The sequence below is a fragment of the Ranitomeya imitator genome, chromosome 7 (genome assembly GCF_032444005.1).
Source record: "Ranitomeya imitator isolate aRanImi1 chromosome 7, aRanImi1.pri, whole genome shotgun sequence".
In the NCBI taxonomy this organism is placed as follows: domain Eukaryota; kingdom Metazoa; phylum Chordata; class Amphibia; order Anura; family Dendrobatidae; genus Ranitomeya; species Ranitomeya imitator.
In genome coordinates, this window is record NC_091288.1 from 205,010,656 (window position 1) to 205,023,878 (window position 13,223).

A 13,223-nucleotide genomic window follows, 5' to 3' on the forward strand; every position below is an offset into this window, starting at 1 on the left:
GATTTTGCCGCATGCAACAGTACCTCTGGTAGAGAAGGTCTTGAAGAGCAGGATGCTGTTGTAAAAGATATCATGGTAGAGATGATAACCCTTATCCAGCAGTGGGTGCAGCAATTCCCACACAATTTTCCCACTCACACCAAGGACAGGGGGGTATTCGGAGGGGGAGTCATTCTGTGTGTCCTTCCCATTGTAGACCCTAAGTCTTTGGGTGTACCCTGCGGTACTCACAGCGGCCATGCACCAGCAGGGCGGACGGCCTGTTGCCCCACAGCAGGAGGAACGGGAGTTTCAATGCTCCTTTAATTTTGGTGCTGGTGCTGTGTGGCGGCCATTGTTGCTGTGGCTTTGTGCTGGTGGGGCGGCGCGGTCTGGAGTCATGGGGGCTCAGTCTCGCAGCATGGGTGCTGTGGGGCAACAGGCTGTCCGCCCTGCTGGTGCATGGCCGCTGTGGCGGTGGTCGCCGCACGGCTCAGCTCCATTAGGGCGGTAGGAGCCACTACGAGGTTTGCCGTGAAGTGGCAGTGGTCTTCATACAGTCTGATCAGAATGTTAAACTGAAAACCTCATGTTCAGTATATAAATTTTTGCCTAGCGGCTTTAGATCAACGTATGATTTTGAGATGTGCGGTTCATGCTTTTTTTCTTTCTTTTTGTACAAAGTCTTAAACAAGAGCCTGCTAAAGTCTTTGTTACTCACTGGCTTCGTACGATTGCCTGCATAGCGCATTGAGTACCGGGTTCAGATCCCAGGGTGGGACAGAACTCCTCACCAAGGGAGGGCTTCGGTCTCAGTACAGTCCTGGAAAACATCGCTATCCAGGGATGGGCTGCGAGGGGAGAACAAAAAAAATATGCTTAATGATGAAATGCAGACTCTCAGGGAACTTTGTCTTAAACCTTTATTGAATCCTACCTGCTGGAAGTCCAGGATTTTCAGTATATCTGGGTGAGATGTATCTACAGAGGATACCCTGAACTCATTACAGAATCGCTTCCAGATTTTTTTGAATATGGATGATGCTACAGGCTTTCTACTTGCCTGAAGGGTAGATATTACCTCATTGGATAAATCCCTCAACCTCATGACCTGCCTTTCAGGATCCATGTCGAAAGGTGCAGACTTGTCTGGGTTCTGATGAAACACTGGGCCCTGAAGAGAAGGTCTTCCCTCCATGAGAGTAGGAGAGGTTCACACTCAGCAGATGAAATCAGCTCCTTCTTGGCCAGAAGGGTACTACTAATATTTTTGCCCCCCTTCTTGTACCTTTTTCAAAACTCTTTGAATTAAAATAAGAGGAGGGAATGCGTAGGCCAGCCCCTCACTATAGGACTGGGTAAAAATGTGTCAATGCCTGCTGGATTGTCCAGGGGATTTAGTGAAAAGAAGTCCCTGACCTTTGCATTCTCTCTGGATGCAAAAAGGTCTATTTGTGGGCTTCCCCAATGCTGACACAGCATGCAGAACACCTCCATGTTTAGCTCCCACTCTGTGGGTGATATCCTCTGCCTGCTTAGGAAGTCTGTCACCTGATTCTGGGATCCCTCTAGGTGAACTGCTGCAACAGACATAACTGTTTTCTAGGCCCACCGACAGATTCTCCCTTTAAGATGCTGCAGAGAGGGATGTCTTGGGCCTCCCTGATGGCCACATTCGTCGTGTTGTCCGACAGGATTCTCACATGCCTGTTTTTGACTACAGACCGGACCTGGAGCAGGACTTCCCATACCACGCGCAATTATCTGTAATTTGAGGACCTGGCTCAGACTTCTGGAGTCCATGATCTCTGGAAGAATCTTCCTTCCATATGACCACCCCAGCCTCGTTGACTCGCGTCAGTGATAATCACCACGCAGGTGGAAAGAACGCATGGGACTCCGAACTGGAGGTTCTCTGGAATGGTCCACCAGACTAGGGATCTTCTCACTGAGGAGAGGGGCATTACGGTATCCAGGGATAGCTGGCGTCTGTCCCAGGCAGATAAAACGGCCTCCTGGAGTCCCCGGGAGTGGAACTGACTCCACCAAACACAGGACATCAGTCCCAGGATCCTCATCGCCTCTCTGATGGAACAACAGCTATCTGAAAACTAATAGATCCTGCCCCATATTGAGGCTTGCTTCTCTGCTGATTAAAAGGATGTTCCTAGGTGAGAGTATAGGAGAACTCCCAGGAACTTTTTCCTGGATTCTGGAGAGAGATCAGGCTTCCTCCAACTTATCACCCAGCCTAGATCTTGAAGCATGCGGACTGAGGTCTGATAATGCAGCATAAGCTTTTTCCTGGAGCTGGCTATGATAAGGATGTATTCCAGGTAGGGAACTATGATGAGGGTTTTTTGACTGAGAAGAGACTGGAGTAGAGGCCTCTGAACCTTTCTTCCTCGGGAACCGGAACTATCGCTCCGATCTTTAGAAAACCCTGAACATCAGATCACATGGGGGGGGAGCAGCAGACTGGAGGTGGGAGTTTGTTAGATTGAACCTTCCTAGTGGGGTCTGGGTAAACTATACCCTGTAACCTGAAGAGATTATCCCTAATACCCACTGATTTTCTGATCTCTTGCCAACATTCCAAGAACGATCTTTGTCGTCCCCCCACTCTCACAGCGTTGGGGCCTTGTCAAAACTGACTTCTAAGGGTGGGGTCATTCAACTGGGTGTCAGTGGCCCATCTACGGAATTCTGAACAAAATTCCTCCGCTGGTTCATCTCTCTGTTGAATCTTACGTAGTTTAGATTCCGCAAGGGAGACTCGGTTCAGGTCATCATAAATGAGGCAAAGAGCCTTGAAAAATCCATTCACAGACTGGAGTTACTATGAGTCAGATGGGAGTGTGACGGCCCAGGATTGAGGGTCTCCTTGAAGGAGGGAGACAACAATTCCCACTCTGTGTACCTCACTCCCAGGTGACCGCGGACGAAGCCTGAAATAGAGCTTACCGGAATGAGATAAATTTATCCTGACCCCTCCCCTAAAAAAAAACTATCCGGGAGTGCTACTTTAGGTTCCGATTCAGGTGTTTGGTGTGAAGAAACCTTAGACCATAGGCCTCACAGCTCAAACCCTGTCTCACAAGGTTGACGACAGGTTCCATGTCAAGATCCAAAAATGTGGGGCCAGTGAAAATGTCACACTGTGACAGTACATGATTAGGGAAAGGGGCCCTGCACTGTCCCTATGGCTGGGGACCTAACTATCCCTGCTCCCAAAGGTACCTATAAAGGTGAGGAGGTTTGGGTCACCAGCCTTACTGTTCTTCTGCAATACCCTAAGCTGTCCCCTCCCCCAGGAGGCCTGGGACATAAATGTTGGTGTATAAACACATAACACAAACCGGAATAACAAAAAGCAACTTACAAATAGAACACTTGCCAAAGGTATAAAAGAATACTGGAAATGATAGAAATGTACAAACCAAATGGGAATAGGATAATAAAGAAAGCATACACCCAAAACAGCATACGACAACCTCCGGCAGCAACAAGGAACTCCAACTTCAGCAACTCCAACTCCAGGAAATCAGGAAGTAAACTTTCACTGGCGAGGATGCTAAGGTCTGGAGAAATTTTATGGTGCATGTTTTCCTTTTCCCTTGTGAAAATGAAAATTTGGGGCTAATGTAACATTTTGTAGGAAAACATAAATGTGAATACTTTTCTGCCCAATGATGACAAAAGTATTCTAGGAGTGATACCTTTATTGGCTAACCAGAAAATAATATGTTTGCAAGCTTTCAGAGCACAGTGGCTCCTTCTTCAGGCTAGATTACAATTAATTTAAAAAAAACAAACACAACATTTAACCCATTCATGACCTTGGGATTTTCTGTTTATCCGTGTTCACTTTTCGCTCCCCTCCTTTCCAGAGCCATGACTTTTTTATTTTTCCGTCAATATGGCCATGTGAGGGCTTATTTTTTGCGGGACGAGTTGTACATTTGAACGGCATCATTGGTTTTACCATGTCGTGTACTAGAAAATGGGAAAAAAATCCCAAGTGCGGTGAAATTGCAAAAAAGTGCAATCCCACACATGTTTTTTTGTTTGGCTTTTTTGCTAGGTTCACTAATGCTAAAACTGACCTGCTATTATGATTATCCAGGTCATTACGAGTTCATAGACACTAAACATGTCTAGGTTATTTTTTATCTAAGTGGTGAATAAAAATTCCAAACTTTGCTTAAAAAAAAAAAGCGCCATATTCCGATACCTGTAATGTCTCCATTTTTCGTGATCTAGGGTCGTGTGAGGGCTTATTTTTTGCGTGCTGAGCCGACGTTTTTAATGATACCATTTTGGTGCAGATACGTTCTTTTGATCGCCTGTTATTGCATTTTAATGCAATGTCGCAGCGACCAAAAATACGTAATTCGGGCGTTTCTAATTTTTTCTCGCTACGCCGTTTAGCGATCAGGATAATCCTTTTTTATCGATAGATTCTGAATGCGGCGATACCAAATATGTGTAGGTTTGATTTTTTTTTATTGTTTTATTTTGAGGCGAAAGGGGGGGGGATTTAAACTTTTATTTATTTTTTTCATATTTTTTTCAACATTTTTTTTTTAACTTTTGCCATGCTTTAATAGCCTCCATGGGAGGCTAGAAGCAGGCACAACTCGATCGGCTCGGCTACATGGGAGCGATCATGTGACGGGGGCCGGCGATGCGCTCATTTCCGGCCCGATGGCCGGAGGCGCCGGTTATGTGCCGCTGTCAGCTGTTGACAGCGGCATTTAACTAGTTAATAGCAGTGGGTGTATCGCGATTCCACCCGTCGCTATTGCGGGCATATGTCAGCTGTTCAAAACAGCTGACATGTCCCGGCTTTGATGGGGGCTCACCGCCGGAGCCCGCATCAAAGCGGGGGTTCTGACCTCGGATGTACTATCCCGTCCAAGGTCAGAAAGGGGTTAAGGAATACTACAGTAGGACATTTGTTCAGGGGTGGGAGGTGTGATGCCTCCTAAAGATAAGCCAAGGAAATCAAAATAGGCATTTTCTTACAAATGGAGAGGCAGTGGGAATGATGTTCTTAGTTATCTGGAGTCCATCTGGTGGAGGTGTGAATTGTATCCATGTAGAAACTCATAAATCCAGGTGTTAAATTGAGTCCTAAGGTACCTTCACACTAAACGATATCGCTAGCAATCCGTGACGTTGCAGCGTCCTCGCTAGCGATATCGTTTAGTTTGACATGCAGCAGCGATCAGAATCCTGCTGTGATGTCGCTGGTCGGGGCTAGAGGGCCAGACCTTTCTTTGGTCGCTGGCTCTCCCGCTGACATCGCTGAATCGGCGTGTGTGACACCGATCCAGCGATGTCTTCACTGGTAACCAGGGTAAACATCGGGTAACTAAGCGCAGGGCCGCGCTTAGTAACCCGATGTTTACCCTGGATACCATGCTAAAAGTAAAAAAAAAACAAACACTAGATACTTACCTACAGCCGTCTGTCCTCCAGCGCTGTGCTCTGCACTCCTCCTCCTGTACTGTCTGTGAGCCGGAAAGCAGAGCGGTGACGTCACCGCTCTGCTTTCCGGCTCACAGACAGTACAGGAGGAGAGCAGAGAAGCAGAGCGCAGCGCTGGAGGACAGACAGCGGTAGGTAAGTATCTAGTGTTTGTTTTTTTTTTACTTTTAGCATGGTAACCAGGGTAAACATTGGGTTACTAAGCGCGGCCCTGCGCTTAGTTACCCGATGTTTACCCTGGTTACCGGGGACCTCGGGATAGTTGGTCGCTGGAGAGCGGTCTGTGTGACAGCTCTCCAGCGACCACACAGCGACGCTGCAGCGATCCGGATCGTTGTCAGTATCGCTGCAGCGTCGCTTAATGTGAAGGGGCCTCTAGTGTCAAAGATTTGAACACCTTCATTAGTTTGAATTCCCAAACAGTGGAAAAAAATAAAAATTCAATTTTTTCCTTCCACATTTCATTAATTCCTGGGAGGCACCTGAAGAGTTAATAAACTTCTCGAATGTGGTTTTGAACACCTTGAGAGGGGCATTTATTTTTTTTAGAAAGGTGTAACTTTTGTGTATTTTCTGACAAATAGGCCTCTCAGAGTCATTTCAAATGTGATGTGTTGGCTAAAAAAGCCATAAAAATTTAAACTTTGAAAATTGCTAAATTTTCGCCAAATTTTCTATTCTTTCACAAATAAACGCAAGTCATATCGAAAAAATGTCACCACTATCCCGAAGTATAATATATCACAAAATCAGAATCACTGGAATCCATTGAAGCATTTCAGAGCCATTATGAAGTGACACTGGTTGGAATTGAAAATATTGGCCTGGTCAGGAGCGTGAATACAGCCTTCGGGGTGAAAGGGTTAATAACTTACTAAATTGTCATTGTGATGATTGCACAAAGAATCCATGTTTCTTATGTTCATTCCTAATCATTGTCCACTACAAAAATCAAATGTTAACAAATAAAACATTCATAACCAATAGCATATTTTATACGAGCATAAAAATGTTCACTGTCGGCAGCGCATCCCTCGTATAAATAGAAAATGTTCAGCAATAATAAAAAATGAATGAGAGAGGGGAAACAAACTATCATCAAAATGAAAGCCAATAAGCCTCAATTAACTTCCTGTGTCAATCAGTTGTATTCTCCTTGAAGCCACTACCTTTTCACTTTCAGGTGAAGCGGTGGGCTGTAACATTCACCTCTTTCTGAGCAGTTACAGCTCCCTGCACCACCTCAATGACTGGAAGTGAGCAGCTAAAGAGAAAACATTACTTCATTTTCTCCCTGCAGCCACTCTTCCAGTAAAACTGCTTTAAATGCTATTTACCCTCAGATTACCACTATAACTGCAGGTAAATATTTATTTTGTAGCTGACAGGTACTTTTTAAGGGTCCATTTAGACAGACAGATATTGGCTTGTAATGAACACTGATAGATAATATGGGATCATGTTTCTTCTCTCTCCCCATAGAGTACAGATGAATACTTGGTCAAACATTCATGTTTATGGAGGATTCGGGAGAGGCAGCAACCTCCAGTATAATTGTAGGTTTATGGTAACATCACCAATTATATGTCTATGCCTGTGGCCAGGACTGTTCTTGAATAATGAATAATTGGATTCCATACATTGCATACCCTGGAGTGAACGGCGTCAAAATTATGTCTATTGTTCAGTGACCACCTCAAGTCGCCCACTAGCACCCCATCTTCATGTGACAGAGTATTGGACACTCATATTTTACCAATTGTGTCTAAAGAAATGCTCTGGAGTCAGTGCTATTAGGTGGTGTCCGTCTCACACACTCCCTGACAGCTACATGCAGAGGGGAGGAGCCGTATGGTCGCATATTAGGAAGTCACAGCATTGGCGCAAATACATGATTAGATAAGCCCAGGCAATTTTCTGCTTTCTGGTATAATCTACTCTTGGTTGTGTCTTTGATGCAATTACTTTACAACAGGTTATTTTTTTAAAGCTCTGTCTGGTTCAGTATATTAAATAGGTTACTTAAAATACATATTAATAACCAGAGCCATGATGGATATTATATAAAACACTAAACGAGATAGCTTTTCCCATGAGGTTTGTTATGTATCTTTGATGATCTATCATCTCAATCTGTTCTTAAACCCATATTGCAGATGCACAGTAGTAGTGTAGCATACCTATTACCCATCAAATCTAATCTGACAGGTGCCCCACCTCTATCAAGATACCCAGATAGATTCGCGAAATTAGGATTATTTAGTCTAGAAAAAAGACGACTGAGGGGCGATCTAATAACCATGTATAAGTATATAAGGGGACAATGCAAATATCTCGCTGAGGATCTGTTTATACCAAGGAAGGTGACGGGCACAAGGGGGCATTCTTTGCGTCTGGAAGAGAGAAGGTTTTTCCACCAACATAGAAGAGGATTCTTTACTGTTAGGGCAGTGAGAATCTGGAATTGCTTGCCTGAGGAGGTGGTGATGGCGAACTCAGTCGAGGTGTTCAAGAGAGGTCTGGATGTCTTCCTGGAGCAGAATATTGTATCATACAATTATTAGGTTCTGTAGAAGGACGTAGATCTGGGGATTTATTATGATGGAATATAGGCTGAACTGGATGGACAAATGTCTTTTTTCGGCCTTACTAACTATGTTACTATCAAAGTGTATCAAGTGGTCTAACCCCTCCCCTCCGCAGTGTGTAACCCCTCCCCTGTTATATTATGTAGTGTTATTAGTGTATCTATTAAAATTTATTGGAGCATTATTCTGCATTCCTGAAGAATAACTTATGTCTGGCACATGCTACCTTGAGGACAAGGTACCTTTATAAGCAGCGATGCTTGGCTCTATGTGAGAACTGGTTAATTTCTGTTGTCGTGATCATATAATATTGAGATTTAGCTGGCAATGTGAATTGCGTCTGTTGCAATTTTACATCACTTTATCAGATACGATCACTGGACACCATCTGGACGACAGGATGTGGCACCTCTGTGGTTGTGGTTATTTTATCTGTTGGTATCTGTTATCTATTTGGTAATCACCTCCTAACACAGACCCTGAGCGTGCGGAAAAATTATGCTGACAACACTTCATTCTAAATTTGTAAAATACCAGTGATACTATATTATATTCAACACCACTGTATGCTGTTAGGGTACCGTCACACTATGCCACTTTTGTCGCTACGACGGTACGATCCGTGACGTTCCAGCGATATCCATACGATATCGCTGTGTCTGACACACAGCAGCGATCAGGGACCCTGCTGAGAATCGTACGTCGTAGCACATCGTTTGGAACTTTCTTTCGTCGCTGGATCTCCCGCTGTCATCGCTGGATCGGTGTGTGTGACACCTATCCAGCGATGCGTTCGCTTGTAACCAGGGTAAACATCGGGTTACTAAGCGCAGGGCCGCGCTTAGTAACCCGATGTTTACCCTGGTTACCAGCGTAAAAAAACAAAAACAGTACATACTTACATTCCGGTGTCTGTCAGGTCCCTTGCCGTCTGCTTTCCTGCACTCACTGACTGCCGGCCGTAAAGTGAAAGCAGAGCACAGCGATGACTCACCGCTGTGTGAGTCACCGCTGTGCTGTGCTTTCACTTTACGGCCGGCAGTCGGTGAGTGCAGGGAAGCAGATGGCAAGGGAGCTGACGGACACCGGAATGTAAGTATGTACTGTTTGGTTTTTTTTACGCTGGTAACCAGGGTAAACATCGGGTTACTAAGCACGGCCCTGCGCTTAGTAACCCGATGTTTACCCTGGTTACCTGGGGACCTCGGTATCGTTGGTCCCTGGAGAGCTGTCTGTGTGACAGCTCTCCAGCGACCACACAACGACTTACCAACGATCACGGCCAGGTTGTATCGCTGGTCGTGATCGTTGGTAAATCGTATAGTGTGACGGTACCCTTACATATCATGCTGTAATCTGGCTGAAATGTTCTGTGTTTGATATATACTATTTTTTTGAATAAAATCTTTAAAACTCATACAATGTCTGTCATTTTTTCATAATATACTATCACATCATATTCAGCATTACACTATCATATAATAGTAGCCAAATAATCGCATTTGATAGTGACATATCAGATTTGATAGTGACATACACAATTCATTTGATAGTGTGATATTACGTAACACAACATGATAATAAGTCTGACATTGATTGACTATCAAAGCTATTTTGATTGTGTCACGATCAAAATCATTGCGCCGTACAGGCACAAAATAGTAAAAACTATTTAATTGATAGCAACATTATCAAACCAATTAATTCAATGATTTGATAATGCTCCTATCATTGTTAATCGATACACTAATAACACTACAAAATATAACAAGGGAGGGGCTGCACACTGCGGAGGGGAGGGGTTACACACTGCGGAGGGGAGGGGTTAGACAGTTTGATACACTTTGATAATGGGCGGGGCACCTGTCAGATTAGATTTGCCGAGTAATAGGTATGCTACACTACTACTCACAGCCAGTGTTATTACACATAGCGCCATGTATAATCTGAATTTTCATTGAATCGGGGACTCTGCAGCCAAAAAAACCCAAAACAAACAAAAAACACATAATATAAAACATCTAACCTATAATTGTCTATTCTGGTGAATGAGGAGAATGTGACTCTTCTCTTATTTATTTTGTGTTGATTCCTCATCAGGACTGTTACCTGTAGGAACTTCCTCTTTGCACCGCCACTCATCTCCCCGCATATCGCTTTCTCCTTTCTCCATTACGGCTTTAGGATGATTTTTCAGCAGATTTTCCCAGGATTTCAAAACTGTGAAAATAATGTAAAAGTCACAGACAGAAGGAAAACTCACGTGGAATGTTCAATATAGACACTTTTACTTCAAACTCGAGTGGCATCTGAGCCGACATTTGATTGCGAGATCGCTACCACCAATATCACCAGTGCTGCCCTCAGCGTCACAACAGCAACGCCTAGTGATGGAAGCAGGGGTCACTGGAGCCGGGTCCGCTTAGTGTACTACATTACAACAAAATTATTTGCTTCATTAATTTGTCTTCACATTTCGGGTGCCCTAGCATGATTAATTTTTCATCATATAAAGATTGCTTTGTCTGGAAGTTTTATATTTTTAGGGTACACACTATATTATGTAATTTCCTTATGATATAAATGTCATGTTAGAGAAATCATCTGTCCTTTTTAATAATTACACACAGCAAAGTATGGTCTAAACCATAGAAATAAACCACATTTATGTGAGGGAACTTACATCAGCGGGATCACGTGGTAAGGTCTCCCCACTTGTACCAACGTGACGTTCCGCATCCCCTAGGGACACGTTGTTTTGCTAAGGTTCAAGGAATTATGATGAATAAATAAATGCTCACACGAAAATTGAATAAAAAATGAATTTACTTAATAAAAGATAATAAATAAAACAAGTCACACAAATAGCACATAATCAATAAAGTCATACATTACATTAGAATGGTAGAAGTTTAATCAGCCTCCTCTCTCTGTCCCAGTCTCTTCAAATCTGTCTCTCTGTCTCTCTTGCATCTCCCTTTTATGTTAAACAACTTTACATTGAAACTTCTCAAAAGGCTTTGATGTCCCAAGGTATGTGTACATTATCCTCCAATTAGCATTAACATCTCCTGGGATATTCAAAGATAGTTCTCATCTTTGAATACCAAAAATCCTTTGTTAGTAGTTAAGTGTAAATAGCTAGTCATTTACATTCCTTTGTTAGATTGACCATCTGGCTAAAAGTACATTTAGGCTTCAATGACCTTCTGTGAACTCCATACAGTAAAGGTACCTTCACACATAACGATATTGTTAACGATATCGTTGCTTTTTGTGACGTAGCAACGATATCGTTAATGAAATCGTTATGTGTGACAGCGACCAACGATCAGGCCCCTGCTGGGAGATCGTTGGTCGCTGAATAAAGTCCAGAACTTTATTTTGTCGCTGGACTCCTGCTGACATCGCTGGATCGGCGTGTGTGACACCGATCCAGCGATGTCTTCACTGGTAACCAGGGTAAACATCGGGTAACTAAGCGCAGGGCCGCGCTTAGTAACCCGATGTTTACCCTGGTTACCATCCTAAAAGTAAAAAAAACAAACAGTACATACTTACCTAACGCTGTCTGTCCTCCAGCGCTGTGCTCTGCACTCCTCCTGTACTGGCTGTGAGCGTCGGTCAGCCGGAAAGCAGAGCGGTGACGTCACCGCTCTGCTTTCCGGCTGCTGTGCTCACAGCCAGTACAGGAGGAGTGCAGAGCACAGCGCTGGAGGACAGACAGCAGTAGGTAAGTATGTACTGTTTGTTTTTTTTACTTTTAGGATGGTAACCAGGGTAAACATCGGGTTACTAAGCGCGGCCCTGCGCTTAGTTACCTGATGTTTACCCTGGTTACCGGGGACCTCGGGATCGTTGGTCGCTGGAGAGCGGTCTGTGTGACAGCTCTCCAGCGACCAAACAGCGACGCTGCAGCGATCCGGATCGTTGTCGGTATCGCTGCAGCGTCGCTTAATGTGAAGGGGCTTTAATGATATACTGAATATTATATAATGAGCTGATTGAAACCATCTCAATATCTATTAATTAGTTGGAGTGTTTGAAATCATTTAAAAATTATAAAATACTACACACAGGTAAGGTCAGCTTGGCACAGTATTACACAGACCCCCTCCTGTCCACACGGGCCCAGGGAGGTACGGGGAGTGAGATGTTGGCCCACGCAGTCACTGACCTGGCACTACACTCAGCCACAACCCTGACAGGCTGAGAAGCTCTGTTAACAGGGTTATATCAAGCCAGAAAGCCGCCCTGCGTAGCATTTGAGATTAGGCCGAGAAACAGATGTGTGGATTCGTGGATGGAGATAAAAGAGCAGCCCAATGTTAACTTATATATTTAATCGCCTTAAGGACTCACTAGACAATACACTATATATACGCAATGGTTATACATATATAATGGTCAGATATGCAAATACAATAGTGGTAGGACAAAGGGTATAAACAGAACATATAGTCAGATACCAGTTAGATGAAAGGCCTGGCTTGCGGGTGAGGGGCTGCCACAGGGCAGGTTTGTGGTTTCCTCTGTGTGTGACTTGTCCTCACAGAGTCCCAGAGAAAAAGCTATAGGAAATGCTGCACACAAGCATTAAACCCTATGGGTCACTCCCCTCCTGCCCTCTGGGCTTAACCTAAATCTCCTCCCCTGGGGGTTTGGAGATAAATCTCACTAAACCTATGAAAGATCATAACTCCTTTCTGGGCAGTTCTAGGGCAGCGTGTTATGCAGGCAATCCAGTGACACAGTGTGCCAGCAATCAGAGCACATACAGTGATCTGACAATAACCCAAAAACAATAGAACGAGCTCTGAGACGTGGAATCTCTGTAGACCGCAATACCTGAACCTATCCTAAACGCAACTAAAGGCAGCTGTGGATTGCGCCTGACACTACCTATGCAACTCGGCACAGCCTGAGGAGCTGACTAGCCTGAAGATAGAAAAACAAGCCTGACTTGCCTCAGAGAAATACCCCAAAGGAAAAGGCAGCCCCCCACATATAATGACTGTTAGCAAGATGAAAAGACAAACGTAGGGATGAAATAGATTCAGCAAAGTGAGGCCCGATATTCTAGACAGAGCGAGGATAGCAAAGAGAACTTTGCAGTCTACAAAAAACCCTAAAGCAAAAAACCACGCAAAGGGGGCAAAAAGA

The 13,223-nt window shown here is 44.2% G+C and overlaps 1 pseudogene; it reads right to left on the bottom strand.

Moving 5' to 3' along the window:
* LOC138646178 (zinc finger protein 850-like) overlaps positions 1–13,223 on the bottom strand; it is a 116,456-nt pseudogene that overhangs the window by 4,535 nt on the left and 98,698 nt on the right.